Source organism: Notamacropus eugenii, chromosome 4 (assembly GCF_028372415.1).
Source record: "Notamacropus eugenii isolate mMacEug1 chromosome 4, mMacEug1.pri_v2, whole genome shotgun sequence".
NCBI classification, from domain to species: Eukaryota; Metazoa; Chordata; class Mammalia; order Diprotodontia; family Macropodidae; genus Notamacropus; species Notamacropus eugenii.
The window spans coordinates 51,555,330-51,576,790 of record NC_092875.1 but is presented as its reverse complement, the minus strand read 5'-3'; positions in this window follow the sequence as shown (position 1 = coordinate 51,576,790).

The following is a 21,461-nucleotide window of genomic DNA, read 5'->3' as shown; positions in this document are numbered from 1 at the left end:
GAAGTGGTTGAGTCAGGAGAGGAGTCAGCACTGGGGAGCAACCTGCTTACCTCAGCCCAGCAATGGATCAACCTGCCAGCTGAGACACCTACCATGTTCTGCAAAATCAGTGGGAGTGATGGTTCATCTCATACATCCCAACCATAAATGAACTTGATGGGGACCTCACAAGTAGAGAAAAGAACTTCAGGGTTAGGAGTCTCAAGGTACTCCTTGGTGCCATGTGTTCCCTACATGTGTTCCTCAGTAACATTATGCTTCAAGTTTGAACCCACTCTCCCTAGGGACCAGGTCAACAGAAGGGAGAGTGTATCCCCATTTTGGGAGATGTTTTTGTAACTTCTGTCCTTGCTAAACTTTCTCAGTAAACATCCTTTTTAAAAAAAATTAACTGATGCCAATTGGTTGATATTGGAAAGGGTAGCAATCTAGATGGTGGTTTATGAGTGATAGTATTAGAAAGCCCAACCCCTCAAGAACCTCAAGGAAGGAAATAGTCAGCCTTTTGCTGGGGATCCAACCAGCTTGTGCAAGATATAGTAGAGTGAGCCCAGAGGGAGTGCTCCATGCAAAAATGAATATAAGGTAACTGTGGTAGAAAAGATATACATTTGCCAAAATAACCTCCCTAAAGCACAGATCTGACCATGTCATTCCCCTGCTCAAAAATCTTCAGTGGTTCCCTAGAACCTTTTTAATAAATTTCAAACTCTTCAGCCAAGAATTTGAGGCACTCCACTTCTGATGCCAACCTACTTTTGCAGCTTTATTTCATGTTACTACCCTTCACACACTTTATGTTGTACCCAAATCTGTCTAAGATTTCATCTTCTTTCAATGTCCTTAAAATCTTAGTTAGTTGATGAGAGTTCCCTGTCTATCCATATCAGGCTCATTAGAGAGTTCTCTCTCTTCTCCCTTTTGCACGTGTCTCCAAAACGATATTCTTGAGAGTTTCCTTCCCATCCTTGTTGCACTAACCTACTTCACCAAATAGTAGGATTCTGTATCTTACTTCTCCTTTCTCTGGGACTCTTTGAAATTTCTCCCCAAATCTAGGGTTCATATTAGACAATGTCCAGCTTTCTTTGCTTTCATTGTCATGAATGCTATGATATCATGGTTGCCAAATTTCTCATTGTTTCTACACAGGCAAACAGTCCTTCCTTGTCTGTCAGAACAGATTATAAATTCTCTTTGTCACTTCCTCTGCTGTTGGAAAAATAGAATTATCTGTGATGGGGTGGGATGGGGTGGGAGTACATGTGTATAGTATGACTTGCTGGCTACCACAAATATGTTGGTAAATATTTAACAACTCTCTAAAAATGCATAATATACTTTTAAATTTAATCTGCGGTAATATTTTTCTCTATCACTTTCTTAAGTCTAAGCAATCAATAAACAACAAATCAAGCCCTGATTTGTGCCATTTGCAAATTCCAAAGTGTAAATGTTCACTCTGAAAATTTAATAACTGGCTCTCATGAACCTCTATGAGCTGACTCCAGTATATCCCTGTACGATATGTGACAGCAGCAGTAACACCTTAAACCAACTCATACACTACCTTTCTTAAGTCATAGGAAGACAAGGTGTCATTTACAATGCTAGGGAGAGTAGTTTATAATTTGTCAGAAATGTGCTGCTAGGTTCAAGTCACTAGCCCACTGGTGTCATCAAAGATCTTCTGTCATACATGAAAGATTATTATGTGTAAAAGCCTCCTACCCCAACCAAGTTATGTAGCTTCACATCTGTCTGGACAAGATAGAAAAGTGTAGGAAAATTTATGACTCGGGCCCACTTCAAGTCTAAGGAATTTCCTAGCTTAGTCTTGCCTTTCTACATTGCCATTACACAAGTAAGTGACTTTTACTGGAATCGTGTTTATTAGACATAGGAAAGAATGCAAAGAAAACTTTTTAAGTATTCCTCTCCTGGAACACTTCACCCAGTCATCTCCTAATACTTTATCTCTTACCTACAGGATGCAGAAAGGGAGGCCCTCAGAGGCCTATGTGGTACTACTGTACAGGGCCAGCCAGACACAAGGTCCTGAACAGGGACAGTGAATCCAATGAAGCAGGAGGGCAGTGCCTTGGAGCACATGGGTCTCCTGACCTCACCAGCTGATGAAGCTGTGCAGCAGCCAAGGACAATCTAATTCTGTTTTGTCTTGGTCTCTGCCTGCTGCTTCATTTTCCATCCATAGTACTTTAGTCTTTTTTTTTAAGTGTTATATTTAATAGTATTCTATTTTTTCAGATTACATGTAAAGATAATTTGCAACATTACTTTTCTGAAGGATTTCCAAATTTTTCTCCCTCCCTCTCTCCATTCCCCCCTCTCCAAGAGGGAGAACAATCTGATATGGGTTATGCATGTACAATCGTGCAAAACATATTTCTACATTAATCATGTTGTGAAAGAAGAAACAGAACAAAAGGAAAATTTAAAAAACAACAAAAAATTGAAAATCGTCTGCTTTGATCTGCATTCTGACTCCATCAATTCTTTGTCTGGATGTGGATAGCATTTTCCATCATGAGTCTTTTGAAAATGTCTTGGAACCTTGTACTGCTGAGAAGAGCTAAGCCAATCATAGTTGATCAATGCAAATGTAACTGTTACTAAATACAGTGTTCTCCTGGTTCTGCTCATTTCACTCAGCATCAGTTCAAGTAAGTCTTCTCAGATTTTTCTGAAATTTGCCTTTTCTTATAGCACAATAGTATTCCGTTACATTCATATACCATAACTTGTTTAGCCATTCCCCAATTGATGGACATCCCCTCAAATTTCAATTCTTTGCCACAACGAAAAGGATTGCCATAAATATTTTTGTACATGTAGGTTCTTTTCCCTTTTTTATGATCTCTTTGGGATACAGACTTAATAGTGGTGTTGCTGAATCAAAGGGAATGCTTTGGGCATAGTTCCAAATTGCTCTCTAGAATGATTGGATCAGTTAACAACTCCACCAACAATGTATTACAGTGCTTTAGTCTTGTCTCTGTGCCAAGGTCTTGTCCCAGTGCTTTCAGCTCAGACTTCAGTTGTCACCTGAAGCAACAGTAAATAGTGACCAGCAACAGCCACATGCCCACTCCTTCTCCCCTCCACAATTCTTCCTTTCTGTTCCCAGAATCTGAATCAAATGGCTAACCTGAGATCTTTCTCAAGGGCAAAGGAAGGAAAAAGCCAAGGGGAAGAACTTACCTGCACATCCATATTTAAAGCCCCAACACAAACCCCCCAATCTCTCATGCACTTTTCCTTCTGTCCCAACTATATTCAGGCAGTCCCTCTTCCAATGCCTCATTAACTCAGTTTCCCCTTTTGAAACACTTGAGGTCCCTCAGGCTTTCACAGAGATGAAATACATCTCAGATACCTGCTATATGCCATCAAGGAAAGTCATTAATTTATCAGCTGCTTTGCTTTTCATAGAGTTAGCTCTTTACCAGATGAATGAATAGTTAAAAGCTCTCATCACCATACTTCATATGTCAATGTCAGGTTCATGATCTATTTCCCTGAGCTCCTCTAATTCCTCCCTCTGTCCAGACAATCTATAGTATACAACTCAGACCCCATAATATCACCTTTGGTTTTCCCTCTTGATCTTTTCATCAAGCTTCCCCATCTAGTTCCCATTTCAGATCACTGGATGCCCTCATATACTTGTGTGTGTATGCACATACTTATTTTTTTAAAAAATATACAATTCTGTTTCTTTTGAATGGCATGCCCTTTTAGGACCATATTTCAGTAACAAGTTCCCACCAAGTCTCAGAGATTTCTATGAGATCAAGTTGTCTCCTTGCATAAAGATCTCTAATTCATCTAGTTTATCACCCATGTCCTTGGTGCATTTCTATACAGAACACCTGAAGCTATGGGCTTTATTGTGGGCTCTCCTCAGACAGGCAACTGGTACTTATTAAGCATTTACTGTATACCAGGCACTGTGCCAGATCTGGGGTTTCAAAGAAAGACAAAAACAACCCCTTCTCTCAAGGAGTTGACTTGATCGGATTTACAAGACTTCAGGCAAAATAATTCCTAGTATTTCCCTGATCACTTGGCTATATGACCCTGTGAGATGGTCCAATGGAAAAACTATTGGGCTTGAAATTCAAATCCTGGTTCCCTCACTTACTAGCTGAAAGACCTTAGGCAAGTCACCTAACTCACAGAATATCAGATTTTGCATGAATCATGGAGGTCATTCAATCCAACCCAAAATCTCTTCTATAAAATTCCCTATAAATCACCCAAACTCTGTTTGAAAACTTCCACTCACAGGAAAAATGAAAATGAAGATGAAGATATTAATATTTGCACTATCTATTTCTCAGGATTGTTATGAAGAAGGTGCTTTGTAAACCTTGAAACTCCATGGAAATGTTCAGTGTCAGAGTGGGTGGGGTACAGACCAGCTGTACAGCCCATAATGGAGAGGAAGTGAGAAAGGAAGAAAGAGGGAAGTTGGCGTGTGGTTGCCCACAAAACATCCTACAAGTTAGTCCTAGGGGAGGCAGGACCACAGGTTTGTAACAGAGTTCAGGGCTGTACAAGATTCAAGTCTTATCTGGAAGGGACTTCTCAAAAAAGTCATAAGTGACCCTTCTTTTCTTAAGCTTAAGCCTAAAAAGATGATGGAAAGAAGGAATTAAATATAATTCAGAACACTTTTATTTAAGGATGTAAAGAAGACACTATGCTGGGGGTACAAAGATGAAACCCAAACTTTAATTATCCTCAAGGAGTTGGTGGATATTCTAGAAGAGGCAGATTCAGCATGTACTCAGATAATAAGATGGGAGTGTATTTAGGTGATTTGGGGACTAATTGAAGACTTTGTGGTTCTGCCAAGGTTATGCTCATCCACACTAGGCTCATTTCCCTACTTTCAGCAAACAGAAAAGCTGGCTATCACTTAACTAATTAAGGAGTACAGATTATATTTTGGACACCAAGTGGTGCTACCATAATTCTACAATTCCATTGGCTTCATTAAGGAGTATTTGGTGTCCATGGATTGGCTGTCCCAATGGCTGCACTATCTCCACTCATCACCAGAGAGTGCTTGTCTACAAACTTTTAGACTACTTCTCTAAAGTTTTTTAGGTTGGGTGGGGTGGAGGATTAGGGCATTGCTGGTAGACCTCATCCAATTTTGATCTGGAGGAATGAAAATAGAATACCATTATGAAATGTTAAAATGATGGAAGCTTTGCTTTGCCTCATCTTGACCTCTTGTCCAGGAGATTATCTTCAATTTAACCAACTCAATATTTCATATCATTTCACAGTCAATTCACACTGTATCCACACACATTTTTATTGTACAATGAAGATGAATAAGGTCCTTGTTAAGAGATATTCCACAAAGTGCTTAATCAAATCATCAGTCACCTCTACCTATCCTGCCAGTCCTTCCAATCATTTTCTGAAGTTTGATTCCTTCTCCCAATCCCCATCCCTTTTCTATAGGTGGTTAAAGGGTTGAGGCAAGATTCTTGGATTTTTCAGAGGTTGGGGATTTCAATCAACCCTGCAGACAAATGTTGTGGGAAGGGAGAATTAATCCTCCCTCATTCTCACCAGTTGATATCCCACTGAGAGCTTCATCCAGGTCTCCCAGAATCTGTCTAGACTCTGTCTCAGATCTTCCTCTGTCCCACTGAAGGCTTTATCAGTGGTGCCTAGACAGATCAGTGGGAGGACAGGGATCACTCACTTTGTGTAGGAATCGTAGCCCACAGAACATACACCTCTAACTAGAGGGTCCTTACAAGTAGAGATTATTTCCTTTTTTTGTATCCCAGTACCTTGTCACAGTGTCTTACATATAATAAATATTTGTTGATTGATTTCTCTTCCTGTACCCTAAAAGCCATGGAAGAAAATCTTTTCAAGGGCAAAGAAAATGGGGTAAATATAAGAAAATGAGTAAATATTTAAAAAATGAGTAAATTTAAGCCCCTACACATTCCCTATTTTTCCTAGGGTCTCACTGATCTCTAAACCCCAGTCATGGCATGAGGAATGCTCCATCCTCCCCACCCACACCCACCTCCACACACACACACCTGAATGCTGTGCAAATATTGGATTAAGCCTCCCAAAGAAGAGATGAGAAAATGTAGCTCCCTTCTTTTTCTGTAGAGATGAGAGACTATGAGTATGAACAACACATATACTATCAGACTGGGTTCATACGTTGGTTAGTTTTCCTGAACTATTTTTTTCTTTTGTTTTAAAAAATTCCTTGTTCTAAGAGGAGGCACTTTAATGGAGGAAGGATGTTTTGGACATGAAGGCAATGAAAAAAGATTAATTAAAATTTGAAAAAAATTGTTCCGAAGCAAAAGAAAGATATAGGCAAAAATCTCCCAGGATATCTGAGAAAAGAGTGTTAATGGGAAATCAAGGAAGGCTTCGTAGAGGAGACAATGGTATCTGAGATGAATCTGGAAAGAAAATTAGGCAGAAAGGAGAAGGGAATGCATGGGGAGCAGTTTGCACAAATGAAGAGAGATAGGCGATAGGATGCTGAGATAGAAGGTGTGGACAGCCCCATTGAGAGCTCTCTTAATTTTACCAAGTTAAAAGATCAGGCTTTGGTTCTGCCTTTAAAGAGAGATGTAGCTAGAATTTTTTTAATTTAATTTTTTTTTACAGTTAACAAGTATTTATTTTCTCTTTGTCCTGCCTCTTCCCCAATTTGGGGGAAAAATTCTAGTAACAAATATGCATAGTCAAGCAAAGCAAATCCCCACATTGGCCATGTAGATCTCGCTCCATATCATGGGTCCCTCACATTTCTGCTAGAGGATAGGTAGTAGAATAACTAAAATGAAATTGTTTTACATGATTGCATGTGTATAACATAACTGATTGCTTACCATCTCAAGGAGGGGGGAGGCAATAGAAGGAGGGATAGAATTTAGAACTTAAAAACTTAAAAAAAATAATGTTTAAAATTGTTTTTTACATGTAATTGGAGGATAATAAAATATTTATTTTTAATTATTTTATTTGTTTTCAGTTTTCTACAATCACTTCCATGTATCTTAGATTTTTCCCCTTCTTTCCCCCTCCTTTCTCCCTCCCTCCCCACTCTCTCTCCAAGAGGGAGTGCAATCTTATATAGGTTCTACACGTGTGTTTGTCCTTCGTTGCCAAAGAAGACCATGCCAGCAGAGAAATGATGACATGACTTGTACTTGACTTTGTGTTGAGTGAGGGAGGGCTGTGCAGGTCACCAGCCTCACTTCTCCAGAGCCATCTGAATCCAGTGACCAGATATTCATCAGGATGACTGGAGATGACCCAGGATGAGGCAATTGGGTTTAAGTGACTTGCCCAAGGTCACACAGCTAGTGAGTGTCAAGTGTCTGAGGTGAGATTTGAACTCAGGTCCTCCTGACTCCTGCACTGGTGCTCTATCCACTGCACCACCTAACTGCCGCAGGTTCTACACATACACTCCTATTAAATACATTTTCACCTTAGTCATGGTGCATAGAAGAGTTAAAATGAATGGGCGAAACTCTAAAACAAAACAAAACATAACACAACACAAGAGAAAATGATCTGCTTCATTCTGCAATCCAGTTCCATAGCTCTTTCTCTGGATGTAGAAGGTGTTTTGCCTCAAGAGTCCATTGGGAATTTTTTTTTTTTCATTTTTAACACAGTTCATATCACATAACACAATTCCAACTTTTGGTCAGGTGACATTTCTTTTAAAGCATTTACAATATAGACCACAAACATATTTTTTTAATGTTAACCAACTGAGACACAAATAATAACTGTGTATGCTAACTTCATAAGCCCTTGACCTAATTGTCTCCACACTATTACTAAGAATTAAAGGACCCTAACTTATTGTTATTGGTCTAAAGTCCTAAGCCTAATAGCTTAATTTTACACTTGACCTCGGATGTTCCCCTACCATCAATCTATAATTTAATAGATCTGGTATTAAGCTTACTAACCTTACAAACCTGACTATAGAAAATTGTTACTAAGAATAGGGACATTGCATGGAAACAATATCTCCCCATCTTCATGTCAGTTCCAGGCAGGAGTAGATTGTCAACTTGCGTTCAGTGAGGTTTAGAGACTGCCAGGTGTCAGTGGAGAAATTCAGTCAGGAGAATCCTACCTCAGCCCAGGCTGAACAGCTGCTCTCCCACCGTTCCCATGAGATCACCTTTTTCAGTTCATACCAGCATCTCACAGGTTTACTGGCATCATGGATTGGAGGCTTAGACCGCCTCTGTTGCTATCCATACCTGGAGTTAGACTCAGAAGAACAGTCACTTAATAGTCCCATAGCATTTTAAAATAGCAAGTTCCAATAGCCAGCTTTCAGATATGACTATAATTTCATATTGGCTAAGGAACATCTTTTGAGGCAAGTCGTAAGTGGCTTACATGCCTTTCTATACCTGTTCTAGTTCCTGCTTAAATAACAATAGTAAAATCAAATTTACCATTAAAACCTTAACTTTTCTATCAATGTCAAATTTTACCCAAAGTTACCTGCCTCTAGGAGATTTAGACTAAAATTCACTTTCCCTAACTAAAGATATTTCTGATTTATACTCAGTAATTAATTCAGTCAATTGTTTTAATACTAATTGCTTTTACATCACATTGTAACATGTCCAATTTTTCTCCCCATCTCTCCTCTCCCCCACCTCCTAATAACCTTGCATTCTGATTACCCCTTCCCTCAATGAGCCCTCCCTTCTATCACACCCCACCCTTCCCTTATCCCCATCTTCTCTCTTTTCTTGTAGGGCAAGATAAATTTCTATACCCCCCACCTGTGTTTCTTATTTCCTGGTTATATGCAATAATAATTCTCAACATTTGTTTCTAATACTTTGAATTCCACCTTCTTTCCCTCCCTCCTTCCCTACCCATCGCCACTGAGAAGGCAAGCAATTCAATGCAGCCTAAATATATGTTGTTTTGCAAAAGATTTCCATAATAATCATGTTGTATAATACTAACTATATTACCCTCTATCCTACTCTATCTCCCCCTATTTTTTTATTCCCTCATTTGACTTTGTCCCTTCCCAAAAGTGTTTATTTCTAGTTACTCCCTTCTCCCATTTGCCCTCTCTTCTATCATTCCCCTCATCCCACTTGTCACCTCCTTCCCTACTTTCCTATAGTATAAGATAAATTTTCATACCAAATTTAGTGAGCATGTTATTCCCTTCGTACACCATATGTGGAGAGAGTAGTTTCACTTTTCCCCTCTCCCCTTCTCCCTTTTCTCCTCCATTGAACAAGATTTTTCTTTGTCTCTTTTATGAGTTATAGCCTGCCCCATTCCATTTCTCCCTTTCTCCTCCCAGTATTTTCATCCCTCATCCTTCAATTTTTATTTTATGTATTTTTTTTGTGGATATCATCTCTTCTGATTCAACACAGCCTGTACTCTTTGTCTATGTGTGTGTGTGTGTGTGCATGTGTGTGTGTGTATGTACAATCCCTCCACCTACCCAAATACTGAGAAAAGTCTCAAGAGTTATAAATATTTTTTTTCCGTGTAGGAATATAAACAGTTCAGCTTTAGAAAGTCTTTTATGATTTCTCTTTCCTGTTTACCTTTTGAAGCTTCTCTTGATTCTTGTGTTTGAAAGTCAAATTTTCTATACAGTTCTGGTCTTTTCAACATGAATGCTTGAAAGTCTTCTATATCATTGAATGACTATTTATTCCCTTGAAGTATTATACTCAGTTGTGCTGGGTAGGTGATTCTTGGTTTTAATCCCAGTTTCTTTGACTTCTGGAATGTCCTATTCCAAGCCCTTCGATCCCTTAATGTAGAAGCTGCCAGATCCTGTATTATCCTGATTGCATTTCCACAGTCCTCAAATTGTTTCTTTCTACCTGCTTGTAGCATTTTCTCCTTGACCTTGGAACTCTGAAATTTGGCCATAATATTCCTAAGACTTTCTCTTTTCAGGTCTCTTTCAGGAGGTGATCAGTGGATTCTTTCAACATTTATTTTGCCCTCTGGTTCTAGAATATCAGGACAGTTTTCCTCAATAATTTCATGGAAGATAATGTCTAGGCTCTTTTTTTGATTATGGCTTTCAGGTAGTCCCATAATTTTTAAATTGTCTCTCCTGCATCTATTTTCCTGGTCAGTTGTTTTTCCAATGAGATGTTTCATATTATCTTCTATTTTTTCAAACTTTTGGTTTTGTTTTTTAACTGCTTGGTTTATCTCATAGTCATTTATTTCCCTGAACTCAATTCTCTCTTTCAGAGAACTATTTTGTTCAGTGAGCTTTTAAACTTTCTCCTCCATTTGGCTAATTCTGCTTTTTAATGCCTCCTTCTCCTCATTGCCCTTTTGGATCTCTTTTTCCGATTGAGTTAGCCTCTTTTTAAAGGTGTTATTTTCCTCAGCATTTTTTTGGTTCTCCTTCAGCAAGCTGCTAACTCGCTTTTCAAGCTCTTCTATTGCCTGAGCTCAGTTTAAGTTCATTTTGGAGGCCCTGGAGGCAGGGGTCTTAACTTCCTGTGACAGTGAGCCTTGTTCTTCCTCATCTGAAAGGATGGGAGGAGACACCTATTCACCAAGAAAGTAACCTTCTATTGTCTTATTTTTTTCCCTTTTTTGAGCATTTTGCCAGCCAGTTACTTGACTTCTGAATCCTTTGTCAAGAGATTAGACTCAGTTGCTCAGTTCCCCTGGGCTTTGGGTGGGTGTGGGCAGTCACTCAGGTCTGGGGTTTAGATCACCTACTCCCTACCACCAGAAGCTTTAAGTTGAGCTGTCTGAACAATGGATCCAGGTTGCTTCCTGGCCTCCTAGCTGCCTACAGTCTGCTGCCTCGGCCTCTACCATCACCTGGGGCTATTGCTGGAGAAACCCCATTCCCTCTCACCCAGCTGGGAAAACCCTCCCCCATTGACCTTTGGAGCTTTCTTTGTTGCTTGTGGGTTGAGGTATCTGGGACCTTCCCTGCTAGGAACTCTGCCAGGAGGTCTGTTCAGGTCTTGTTCCTCCCAGGGCCACATGGCCAGGGCTGTACTCTGCTCTGCTCAGCGTCCCGTGAGACAGACCTTTCCTGTTGGCCTTCTGGGTTACCTTTGGCTGGAAATCTCTTTTGCTCTGTTGTTCTGTGGTTTCTGCTGCTCTAGACTTTGTTGAGAGTCATTTTTACAGGTAGTTTGTGGGCTGTGGGGGAAGTTCTAGAGTATATGCATCTTTCTACTCTGCCATATTGGATCTGCCCCCTGGGAATTTTTTAGATCCTTGCATTGCTGTGAAAGACTAAGTCTACCAGAAAAATTCCTCACACGCTGTGGTTGTTGCTGTGTAAAAAGTTCTCCTGGTTTTGCTCCTTTCACTCAGCATCAGTTCATATAAATCCTTTCAGACCTCTCTGAAGTTTTCCTGTTCACCATTTCTTATAGCACAATAGTATTCCATTACATTCATATACCACAACTCCTCAATTGATGGGCATTCCCTTGATTTCCAGTTTTTGGCCACCACAAAGAGAGTTGTTATAAATATTTTTGTACATATGGGACCATTTCTTATTTTTATGATCTCTTTGGGATACAGCCCTAGAAGTGATATTGCTGGGTTAAAAGGTGTGCACATTTTTGTAACCCTTTGGTCATAGTTCCAAATTGCTCTTCAGAATGGTTGAATCAGGGGGCAAAAAAATACCTGTAAAGAAAGACTCTAAACAAATTCTAGAGCAACAAAAGCCACAGAATGACAGTGGAGGATATTTCCAGCCCAGGGTGACTTGGAAGGCTGACAGGAAAGGTCTGTTGCACAGGACGTAGAGCAGAGCCCAGCCCAGCCTTGGCTGTGTGGTGCCAGGAGAAGCAGGACCTGAGCAGACCAGGACAAAATCCCCACCACCAACAGCAGTAGTTCACAGATCCCTTAACCCACAGGCACCAAAGGTCAGTGAGAGGGCTTTTTCAACCAGAGCAAGAAGGGAGCAGGGTCCTCCCCTAGCTCCAACCCCAGGTGATGAAGGCGGCTACAGTGGTAGCCAGGGTCCAGTGTTGGAGTGGCTCAACATAAAGTCCCTGGGGCAACTGAGCAAATGATCTGAACCTCAGCCCTGAGTGGCTGCCCCACCCCTGCCTAAAGCCCCTGGAGGAATTGAGCAGTTGATCTGAATCTCAACCAGGATCCAGGCCAGGGAGTAAACACCTCTCCCTTGATTGTGCCACCTTGGAGGAACTGAGATCTTACAGGTTCCCAGAACATACCCTACTCTTGACAAAGAACCAAAAGTCAAGTAAGTGGTTGGGAAAATGCCCAAAAAAGGGGAAAAAATAAGACTATAGAAGGTCACTTTCTTGGTGAACAGGTATTCTCTCCCATTCTTTTGGATGAGGAAGAACAATGTTTATCATCAGGGGAAGACATAAAAGTCAAGGCTTCTGTATCCAAAACCTCCAAATTAAATATGCGATGGTCCCAGGCCATGGAAGAACTCAAAAAGGACTTTGAAAATCAAGTAAGAGAGGTGGAGGAAAAATTGGGAAGAGCAATGAGGGTGATACAAGAAAATCATGAAAAATGAGTCAACAGCTTGCTAAAGGAGACCCAAAAAAATGCTGAAGAAAATAACACCTTTAAAAATAGACTAACTTAATTGGCAAAAGAAGTCCAAAAAGCCAATGAGGAAAAGAATGCTTTAAAAAGCAGAATTAGCCAAATGGAAAAGGAGGTTCAAAAGTTCACTGAAGAAAATAGTTCTTTAAAAATTAGAATGGAACAGATTTTATGACTATTGACTTTATCAGAATGGTTGGATCAGCTCACAGTTCCACCAACACTGAATTAGTGTTCCAATTCTCCCACATCTTTTCCAACATTTATCATCTTCCTGTTTTGTCATGTTAGCCAATTTGATAGGTGTGATGTGGTATCTTAGAGTTGTTTTGATTTGCATCTCTCTAATCAATAGTGATTTAGAACATTTTTTCATATAACTATAGATAGGTTTAATTTCTTTCTCTGAAAACTGCCTGTTCATATCCTTTGACCATTTATCAATTGGGAAATAATTTGTATTCTTGTAAATTTGACTCGGTTCTCTATACATTTTAGAAATGAGACCTTTTTCACAATGAGGCCTTTTTTTAAAAAAAGATAGGTAGCATGCTTCAACATTGGTTCTCTGAAATTGTGGTTGGTCATCATGTTGATCAGAGTTCTTAAATCTTTCAAAGTTGTTTGTCTTCACAATGCTGTTTTAGTATAAATTGTTCTGCTGGTTCTGTTCATTTCCCTCTGAATCAGTTTATATAAGTTTTCCCAGGTTTCTCTGAAGCCATCTCTTTTGAAATTTCTTGCAGTATATTACATTACATTACATTATATTATTATATTACATTACATTATATTATTATATTATATTACATTATATTATTACATTACATTACATATATTATTACATATCATTACATATCATTTGTTCAGTCATTCCCCAATTGAGGAGCATCCCTCATTTGCTATTCCTTTGCCAATTAAAAAAAGCTGCTATAATTTCTTTACCTTTGATCTCTTTGAAGTATAGTCCTAACATTAGAACAGCTGGAATCAGGGGCATTCACTGTATTATTGGGGCAAAGAATGCTACAAAGTATTTACCAAGTTCACTTCTGAACGCAGTATGGTCAATGGACAGTCACTCCCTTGTAAGTAAGATCCAGGGATCTTGATTTTAGGGTCAATCTAATACTAGGCTGTGTCCCAATTGCTTCCCGGGGCTTCTCCAAGGGATGTACTGGAAGACTAGGCCTGATTATCTGCAGACTATGGCATGGTCTCCAGTTCTTTTTATTATCATTATTATTATTATATTTTATTTTGGACTCCAGCTCTTGGACTTCTAGTGGATCCCTTAACCTTTAGAGACTATTCTATTCCATTTCCAATACTGCTTCTCCTAAGGCAGGAAAACAGAAATTGGATCAACATGAAGCCATATGTTCACTGACCATATGTTGACCCAGAGAGTAAACTATTAGCACTCTCTCTCTCTCTCTCTCTCAGAAAAGAGGGAGAGATCCTCACTTTGGCTGGTTGGTATGTTTGAATGCAAACCCAGTTCTGGCTCATCAGTCTTTCAAAAACCCATTTCTACACTGGATGATTAGCTAATCTGAAACAGTCATAGAATGCCTATGCATTCTCTGAATTAGAGATCAGGGTTCCTCCATTCTACATCATCAAGTACTTCTAGAGGCAGACTCAGACTCCCCAAAGATATATGTTCCCAGGGCTAATCTCTCACTGGTCAGCCCCTGTTACAATATTTTAAAAATTGATTAGTCTTTCATTTTCTAGGCCAGTAGTTTCTAATCTTTTTTGCTCTGTAAATCCCTTTCAATAACAAAAAATGTGTTATGAATTCCTACAATAATTTAATATGCTATTAGTGATGTATTTTGATTTATTCATTAAATGCTTACAATAATTACAATAATCACTTTTGCTAGAAAAAACTACAAATTAAAATTTATATTTTATGTTTATAAAATATTAAATTTTGCTTTACCCACAGTTATGAAAATTAAACATAAAATTAATTATAAAATTGGCAGCTAAGTGGCACAGTGTATAGAACACTGGACCTGGAGTCAGGAAGATCTGATGTCAAATAAAGCCTCGGACACTTATTAGCTGTGTGACCTCGGGCAAGTCACTTAACCCTGTTTCCAGGGTTTCAGTTCCCTCATCTATAAAATGAGCTGGAGAAGGAAATGGTAAACCACTCCAGTATCTTTGCCAAAAAAACCCCAGATGGGGTCACAAAGAGTTGGATATGACTGAAATGATTGAACAACAATAATAAAAATATTATAAAATAATTACAAATATTTTATATGGGACATACTATAGGAATTAAAAGAAGTAATCTAGGAAGACCTCATATACAAATCATTATCTGGAAGACTTCATATTGAATTCTTTATTTTATATATTTTGTTGACTATAATAACATTTTAATTAAATAAGTTAAAAACTTAGAAAATGTTCAGCATCACCTAATAGTTCTATACATACCTAATTTTGATGTTGAATTTATTTTTAACAAAAGCTTACCATATATAACTCAACAAAGAAACAGTTTTAAATCAGATTCCCCGCTGAATTTGTTTCTGTATTTTGATTTAAAACAAGAAAAATTAAAATGCTTGTTCATATAAATATGTGATAAAAGATGGTAGAATTTTATAAACTCTCTTGCTGAGAGATAAAAGTTCATTTTTCATTGTTAGCCAATTAACCAGTGAAAAAGAATGGCTAATTATGATGTAAATCATTTACTTTTCTAATGACTAATGTCAAGTGCTGTATTAAATGATAAATGTACTTAAAGTTCAATTGCATATATTGTTTCATTTTTTAACAATGTTTATATATAGCCTAATCTTTGTAAGAAAAGGATCTCTTCAGATATGATTCATTATCTTTCTCCCTAAACCATCCACACTTTCTACCTTCCCTATTACTGCAGAGGGCAGCACCATCCTCCTAGTCCCCAGGGGCCCCAACCTAAGAGGTATCCTGTATTCCTCACTATCTCTCACCCTCTAAGATGTTGCCAAGGTTTGTCAATTTCACCTTTTCAACGTCTCTCAGAAATGCCCTCTTCTTTCTTCTGATACTGCCTCCCACTCCTGGTGTAGGCTCTCGTCACCTGACACCTGGACTATTGGCTCCTGTTGGAGGAAGCCTGTATGCCTCAAGTCTTTCCCCACTCCAATGCATTCTCCATTCAGCCATCAAAGAGATTTACCTAAAGCACAGGTCCAACCACGTCACTGAGTTCAACCAAGACTGTCCAACTCAACAAACTCCAGTGACTTCCTATCATCTCCAGGATCAAATCTAAAATACTCTGTTTGGCATTCAGAGCTTTTCATAACTTAATCCCCTCCTACCTTTCCAATCTTCTCACATCTTACCCTCTGCCACACACTCTTTTATCCAATGACCCTAGCCTCCTTGCTGTTCCACAAACAAAATACTCCATCTGTGAGCTCTGGGTATTGTCTTTGGCAATCTCCTCTGCCTGGAATGCTCTCCCTCCTTATCTCCACCTACCAACCTCCCTGGCTTCCTTTAAGTCCCAACTAAAATCCCATCTTCCACAAGAAACCTTTCCCTAATTCAACTGCCTTCCCTGTTTTCATTATCTCCTATTTATCCTGTATGAAGCTTGTTTGGGCAGCTAGGTGGTACAATGGATAGAGGACCAGATCTGGAAATCAGGAAGACTCATCTTCCTGAATTCAAATCCAGCCTCAGACACTTACTAGCTATGTGACCCTGTACAAGTCACTTAACCCTGTTTGCCTCAGTTTCCTCATCTATAAAGTGAGCTAAAGAAGGAAATCTCAAACCACTCCGGTATCTTGGCCAAGAAAACCCCAAATGGGATCACAGAGAATTGAACAGGACTGAAACGACTGAATTACACCAAAAGCCAAATAACTGGTTTGTATATATTTGTTAGTTTGTGGTCTCCCCCAACAGACTGTAAACTCCTTGAGGACAGGGACTGTCTTCTGCTTTTTTTTGTATCTCAGCACTTTAGCATAGTGCCTAGAACAAAGTAGACACTTAATAAATGTCTGTTGACTGACTCTCTCCTCTTCTACCATTAGCACACCAGCTATACTTTCACAAAAATCTCTAAAGAATGACTAACTAGTATTACCAGTGCATTTGAAAATCAGCCAGATAAAAGAATAGTAATATAAGCAAAAGATCATGTTTTCTTAATTTTTTATCATTTATTTTTAACATTCTTTTCAGATTTTGAGTTCCAAATTCTCTCCCTTCCTCTCATCCCTCCTCTACCCACTGAGAAGGCACACAATGTGTCAATTACATATGTGAAATCATGTAAAATATATTTTCATATGAGCCATGTCGCAAAAAGACAAAAAAATAAGAAAGTGAGAAAACCATACTTCAATCTGCACTCAGAGTTCACTAGTTCTCTTTCTAGAGGTGAATACTATTTTTTAATAATGACTCTTTCGGAATTGTCTTGAATCATTGTATTGATCAGAGGAGCCAAGTCTTTCACAGCTGATTATCATTACAACATTGCTGTTACTATGCACAGTGATTTTCTGCTTCTGCTCACTTCTCTTTGCATCAGTTCATACAAGTCTTTCCAGACTTGAGAAATACAAATTAAAACAACTCTGAGATATGACATCACACCTATCAGAATTGACAAATGCTGAAGGGGATGAAGGTAAATAGGTAGTAGAGTTGTGAACTGGTCTAATCATTCTGCAGAACAATTTGGCACTATACCCAAAGCACTATAAAACTGTCCTGTGGGACTCAAGACAAAAACATGCTATTCACATCCAGAGAAAGAATTGTTGGAGTCGGAATGAAGATCAAAGCTTACTATTTTCACTTTCTTGTGTATTTGTTCTTTTAGTCAATTTCTTCTTTCACAACCTGATATGGAAATATGTTTTACATGATTGCACATATATAACCTATCTAAAATTTCTTACCATCTTAAGGAGGAGGGAGGTGAGGGAAGGAGGGAGAAAATTTAGAACCTCAAAAAATTTTTAAATGCATGTTAAAATGTCTTTAGGTGTAATTTGAAAAAATACTATTAAAATAATTTGCATTTCTCTAATTAATAATGATTTAACCCATTTTTTCATATGACTATAGATAGTTTTGATATCTTCTTCTGAAAACTACCTGTTCATAACTTTTGAACACTTATCATTTGGGGGATGGTTCTTGATTTTGTAAGTTTGACTCAGTGCCTATATATTGAAGAAATGAGCCTTTTATTAGAGAAATTTATCCTTAAATTTTTTAATGTTAATGGTTGCTGTGAATTTCCCTCTAGCCTATTTTATTCTTTTTATACTTCTTTCTTTTTTTACCCTGTCCCTAAGTCTATTTTGCTTTTGACTACTGCCTCCCTTGATCCACCTCCTTTTTATCATTTTCCCCATCGTGTTGATTTCTATATCTAGCTGAGTGTGTATATATATATCCTTCTTTCTTTGAACCAATTCCGATGAGCATAAGGTTCAAACATTGCCCACCTCCTTTTTTCCCTTCCACAATAAAAGTTCTTTCTTCTACATTTCTTTTACGTAAGAAAAATTTTCCCCTTTCTACCTCTCCCTTCCTTCTTTTCCCTGCACATCCTTCTTCTTCACCAAGGGATGACAGGTTCATGACAATGCAATTGCCACTGACAGGAAAGTGCCATGCCAACATCATCAGTGTATGTGCTCCCACCCTGACGAACTTTGATGGGGTCAAAGAAAAATTTTATGAAGACTTGGAGACCTTCATCATCAATGTGCCTAGAGAGGGCTAGCTTCTAATTCTGGGTAACTTTAATGACAGAGTAAGCACAGACTATCAGAAATGGCAGGGAGTCCTTGGGAGGAATGGATTAAGAAACAGAAACAATCATTTACTACTAAAGACTTGGGCATCTCATGATGTTCTCATTACCAACACTGTCTTCTGTTTACTGGAATTCAATAAAACTTCATAGATGAATCCTCAGAGCAAATATTGGCATTTAATAGAATATGTCATTGTAAGAAGAGACAAACAGAATGTAAAAGTGATGAAGGGGATATGTAGTCCAGAGTGCTGGACCGATCATAGACTTATTATCTCCAAGCTAATCCTTCACATTCAACAAAAGCAGCAGCTTCATAGCAAGATGATTATCAGAAGAATTAATGTCAACAAAGTGCTTCTTTTAACAGTTCATTGCTAACTTGGAGGGAAAGCTGCATGGTTGGCAACAGTGGACCAGAAAAGGAGAGGATAATTTTCAGAGATTTGATGTAGACCACCACATTTACTTGCCTGGGTCAGAATACTCACAAACATCAAGACTGGTACATCAAGGTCAGCTACCACAACTGTTGGTAAATTATTTAACTTGAAAAGGCTACAAGCCAAGATTAAAGTGGAAGGAGGAAGAAAGAAAAAAAAGAGAAAATTCTATCTGTATTCAGACTCTATAGTTCTTTCTCTGGATGTGGATAGCATTTTCCATCATGAGTCTTTTAGAATTGTCTTAGATCATTCTATTGCTGAGAAGAGCTAAGTCTATCAAAGTTGGTCATTGCACAGTATTGCTGTTACTGTGTACAATATTCTCCTGGCTTTGCTCACTTCACTCAGCATCAGTTCATATAAGTGTTTCCAGGTTTTTCTGAAGTCCACCTGCTCATCATTTCTTATAGTACAATAGCATTCTATTACATTCACATACCACAATTTGTTCAGTCATTTCCCAATTGATGGGCATCCCCTCAATTTCCATTCTTTGCCACCACAAAAAGAGTTGCTATAAATATTTCTGTACATGTGGATCCCTTTTCCCTTTTTAATGATTTCTTTGGGATACAGACTTAATAGTGGTATTGCTGGATCAAAGGGTATGCACAGTTTTATAGCCCTTTGGGCATAGTTCCAAATTGCTCTCCAGAATGGTTGGATCAGTTCACAACTCCACCAACAATTCACATTCATTTTAAACTGAGTTAAGTGAATTGCTCAGGTTCACACAACCAGTAAGTGTCTAAAGCCAGATTAGAACTCAAGGAGATGAGTCTTCTTGACTCTAGACCTGGTTTTCTATCCACTGCACCACCTATCTATGTAGACTCCTTCTAACTGCTCTATTAATAATAAAGTTCTTAGGAATTACATGTATCTTCTTTCAAAATAGGAATGTAAATATTTGGCTTTATTGAGTCTCTTATGATTACTCTTTCATGTTTACCTTTTTATGCTCCTCTTGAGACTTATGTTTGAATGTCAAATTTTCCATTCAGTTCTGGTTTTTTCATCAGAAATGCTTGAAAGTCCTCTATTTATTAAATATCCATTCTTCCCCTCCCCCCTAAAGGTTTAAACTCAGTTTTGCTGGATACATTATTGGTTATAATCCTAGTTCCTTAGCCTTCTGAAATATCATAAATCAAGTCCTCACTCCTTTAACACAGAAGGCACTAAATTGTGTGTGATCCTGAATGTAGCCCCACAGTATTTGAAATGTTTCATTCAGGCTCCTTGAAGTATTTTCTCCTTATCCTAGGAGCTCTAGAATTTGGTCATAGTACTCCTGGCAGTTTTCATTTTTGGATCTCTTTCAGGAGGTAATTGGTGGATTCTTTCAGTTCCTATTTTTCCATCTTGATCTAAGATACTGGGGAAGTTTTCCTTGATAATTTCTTGAAATATGATGTCTAAGCTCATATACATACATACATGCATACATACATACATACATACATATATAGATAGATAAATAGATAGATAGATGGCTTTTAGGTAGTGTAATAATTCTTAAATTAGCTCCCCTAGACCTTTCCAGGACAGTTATTTTTCCAATGCAATATTTCACATTTTTTTCTACTTTTTTTTCATTCTTTTGACTTTGTTTTGCTGTTTCTTGCTGTCTCTTGGAGTCATTAGCTTCTAGTTGCCCAATTCTAATTTTTAAGGAATTCTCTTTTTCAGTGAGCTTTTGTACTTCTTTTTCAATTTAGCCAACTTTTAAGTTTAGCCTGCTTTTTAAGGTGCTTTTTTCTTTAGTGAATTGCTTATGTCTCTTTTACCATTAGACCAATTCTATTTTTAAGGTTTTTTTTTATTTTGTCCCTCTTTTGATGAGCTATTAATTCTCTTTTCATCATTTGTGTTACTCTCACTTTTTTCCAACTTTTCCTCTATCATTTATATTACTTTCTTTAACTCTTCCAGGAATTCTTGTTGGGCTTGGATACAATTGGCATTTTTCTTTGAGGCTTTGCTTGTAGTTGTTTCCACACTGTTGTCTTCTGAGTTTGTATCTTGATTTCTGTTACAATAGTAGCTTTTACGGTCAAATTTTTTTGTTGTCATCTGATCTCTTTTTTTGGTCTATTTCTTCAGTTTGAACATTATATTGACATTAGTTTCTGCTCCCCTGGGGTGAGCTTCAGGCTTTTTCATGCTTCTGTTTTTAGAGCTAGTTCTAGGGATCTGTGAATTTCTGGTGCTTCCAAGGTAGTATGAACCAGGATGCTACTTTCCTGGTCTGCATTCTGTTCCCCTGAAGCCACAAGTGCTAGCACTCCTCTTGGCCCTGGAACTGTGACCAGCTTCCCTGATCTTCTGTAGCTACAAGTCTAGTGCTCTTCTCTGCCTTGGAACTGGGATCAGGGCCCCTACTTGTGATCAACCACCAGTGCTCCTCTCCACCCTAGAAGAGCAATCCAGAAATGCATATGAGCAATAGAGTTGTCAATTGGCATCAGCAGCACCCAGTGCCATCAAAGAGTTACCTGTAATCTGTTTCTGACCAATTGTCTGACTCCCTTACATCTCTTGGCTGAGAGATTTTGAAG